Here is a 3878-nt window from a genome sequence, read left to right as displayed (position 1 = left end):
GGGATTGTACTTAGTTAGAATTCAAATGTATAGGATGAAGTAATTTAAGTCAGTTTGGATAAAAACGTCTGCCAAATGCATAAATATAAATGTACTACATTCTATTTAATTCTGCTGGTGCTTTTTCTGTCTTAATATCAAATCTTGTATATGATATTAAGTGCTACTACAGTTTTTCATTGGTCAAATACGCATATAGAATTTCAATGTGCAAAGTCAATAATAGTAGCCTATAAATGCTTTTCTGAGAACTTGGTGTCATACAAGACACTCAAAATCTGCGCACTCTTTCTACAATCCACTTCCTCAATTACATTTTCCATTGGTTTATGGAACTGCAAATCTGCTGTAAACAAAGCAGCTATTGCTAAACATTCTGGTCTTTCTCTTTTACCACTTACTGAAACCTGGATCAAACCAGAGGACACAGCCACACCGGCTGCCCTCTCCAATAACTATACTTTCTCCGACAGCCCACGCATATCAGGGAGGGATGGAGGAACCAGTCTGCTTATTCCTCACGACTGGAAATTCAAGCAGCTGGGACCCTCATGCGACAACATCGCCTTCGAGTCTCATACTGTTACTGTCATCCACCCAGTTAAAACTCATATTGTAGTTATCTATCATCCCCCAGGTCAGCTTGGACTTTTCTTGGAGGAGTTGGATGCCCATCTGTGATCCTTCCCCGAGGATGGTACTCCTTTGGTGGTAATTGGAGACGTCAGCATCCACCTTGATAAACCACAGCCTCTAGCGAGTCCCCACTTCAGCAACTCATAAATTTGGAAATCAACTTGATCTTATCTACACATGCTACTGGTCCACTCATCATTACCAGGTCTCCCCCTGGCACACGTCGGATCATTTCCTCATCACTCTTGATCTACACTACTTATGTTTCTTCACTTGTCCCCGCTTCCACAGCTTGGCACAACCTACGATCTATCTCATCCTCCCGCTTATCCTCTGCGGTCTCTGCCATGCCCCCCCAGTTTGAACAGCTCTCTCTCTCTTTGATGCTAACAGCGCCAACCAAACTCTTTGCTCCACATCTCCTGCTTAGACATCTCATGCCCTCTAACATCTTTGCCATCTCGTGCATCCGATTCTGCCCCCTGGATATCTGATGTTCTCCATGAGCATCGTGCCATGCTCAGGTCTGCTGAGAGAAAGTGGCACAAATCTAAAGAACCACTGACCTCTATTACTATCAGCCTCTCCTCTCTTCTCTCCTGTCTCTGTTCTTTCATTGATTCTCTCAATGATTATTGTAAAAAGCGCTATATAAATAAACTTGAGTTGAGTTGATGTCTCCTCTGCGAAAACCCAGTACTACCATGCCAAAATCAACATCTCTCTTGACCCTCGTACCTCTTTAAAACTTCTCCGCTCTTCTTTGCCTGCCTGCCCCCCCATCTCCATAGGACTTAATAGCTGATGATCTTGCGTCTTTCTTTGTAAAGAAAATGACTACAATCAGAAGTCAATTCTCTGCGACATCGTCTCATGACCACGGCAAATCCCCAGACACATGTTCGCTCCCCTCGCTCCTATGTGAAGACAACGTTTCTAAGGTAATTTTCTTCTTACCACCCAATTACCTGCCCCCTAGATCCCATCTACACTCAACTCCTCCCGGCCATCTCTCCATCGGTTGATCCCGTATTACCCCACTACTGAAGAAACCCACTCTTAATCCTGAACTGTTAGAAAACTACAGGTATCCCTCCTCCCCTTCATTGATAAAACTCTCAAACGTGTTTTAAGTAAACAGCTCTCATCCTTTCTCACCCAGAACGACCACCTGGACAGCAACCAGTCTGTTTTAAAGAGCGGTCATTCCACTGAGACTGTGCAGCTCTCTGTCCCCTGAGACAGGAATGACCTGCCTCTAACTCATCTGTTCTTTTCCTACTGGATCTACCTGCCGCCTTTGACACTGTTAACCATTACATCCTCCTGTTGACCCTCAAGGCTATGGGAGTCTCCTACAATGGTCCAGGTCTTACCTATCAGGTAGGTCATTTAGAGTATCCTGGAGTGGTGAGGTCTTTGAGTACCAACATCTCGACACAGGGGTGCATCAGGGTTCAGAGACACACATGATTAAGTGTTGGATACTTGTCTCCCATCAAGTTCCCGCTGTGCTTCATAGAATAGCTTCAGAAAGCCCAGTGTGTCCGGTGCTATTTTTTCGATGCGCGCACTCTCCCCTTGCGCCTCCAGCTTTTCATGGAGCTCAGGATAAATGGCCTGTATAGAAGTCAGTGTGAGGTACACCGTATTAAACCGAGTGTCTCCCATTTGCAGCAATGTTTTTGATTTTAACGTACCTGACTAATGATTTAGCAGCAGAAATGGTATCTCCTACGTCCGGAGCACTGTCCGCTTTGGATAACTCGGTTGGTCAATGCAGTCCAATCACTGGTATGGCCGCAGAGCTAATTTAATGTTTGCCACCTCATCGGTCACCCATACAATTTTTCTGAGAGAGGAAGCGTCAAGGCCAAACTTTGAAACTAGTATTTTCAATATCTCCCATTGGATATTGTCTCCCGTCTTTGCATCTTTCAAAGGGAACATGGTAGTTGTCAGGGTTTTATTCACCTGTTCCATATCTTCACTTATAAAAATTGCATGTGATTGTCAAATAACTATGTAGTGGAGTAGGCGGGGCGAGACGGTGATTCAAAGCCGGTGAGTGAAGTGTTAATGAGTGCCAGCTGTGCGCACACCGGTCTCGAATCACGAAGGAGATCGTGAGCATAAGAGAACGAGCGACATGACCGTCGACTGCCGTAACAAAAGATTTAATTTTAGGTTAATCCTGGGCAGTGGCAGGTGTTGAAAAGCTCTGATTAATATGCCTTATTAGCGACAAATTCTGTCGTTTTGCTGTCATACTTTAACAGAATGTCGTATTTTTGCATTTCTCATAACCCACTGGCTCATTAGTCTCATTATGCACATGGTCAAAACATTTCCACACCTCAGACTTTGCTTAGTTGCATGTAATAAGAATGGGGTCCAGGGTAGGGTTGCACCAGCCATTTGTTATTTCTTGATTGAATGAAAACAAAGTCCACACTAGAGCCTTAGTAACTAGCTTGTAACGAACTCTAAACCAAATGGTGCAGCTGAATAATGTACAAAGGCAGAATGTAGCTTGTAGTTCGTAAACTTTCCGTAAAGTAATGCGTAGTCACATAAAATGATGCTTACCTTCAATAGTCCATTAGCAGTCTTTGAATTCGTAAGGAAAAGTTGTGTTGAAATATTGTGAATTTCAAAAAGATTTTTTTTTAAACTTATTTTACATAACATAATAACGGTTCATAATTCCCTAATTATGAATAACAAAATAGGTATTAAATATTTCAAATTAAACAAGATAATTAAAATGTGCTTATTAATATCAATACAGCATCATAAATCATAAAAAATGTCACGTTATACGCGATTTCATTTTACTTCCGACCACCAATTAAATAAAAAGATGATTTTATTTTGACATGCATTGAAGTAGCATACCTGATTGTGTGTATACATCTGCCTATTTTATTCCCACGTTTACTCCTGACGGGAGACTTCCGTAAATATTTAGGTTATACTTAACGTTACGCTTCAAATAACTTGAATGGTGCAACTCAAAAATATTTAGTAGTGCATAAATTCTAACTTTGCCATATTAGATTTTTACAGAAATGTTAAATATATGGCAATTTCTAGAAACTAGAAACATGAACATCCACTGTTTAACATCCAAAAAGCATAATCAAAGCTTCAAAAACAGCAAAAGAATGACCAATTTAACAATTACATTCAGTCCCGCGTGACCCCCCCCCCAAAAAAAAAATTCATAATCAGTACATACA

This window comes from Triplophysa dalaica, chromosome 14 (assembly GCF_015846415.1).
Source record: "Triplophysa dalaica isolate WHDGS20190420 chromosome 14, ASM1584641v1, whole genome shotgun sequence".
Lineage (NCBI taxonomy): Eukaryota > Metazoa > Chordata > Actinopteri > Cypriniformes > Nemacheilidae > Triplophysa > Triplophysa dalaica.
Note: the sequence above shows the minus strand (reverse complement) of the source record.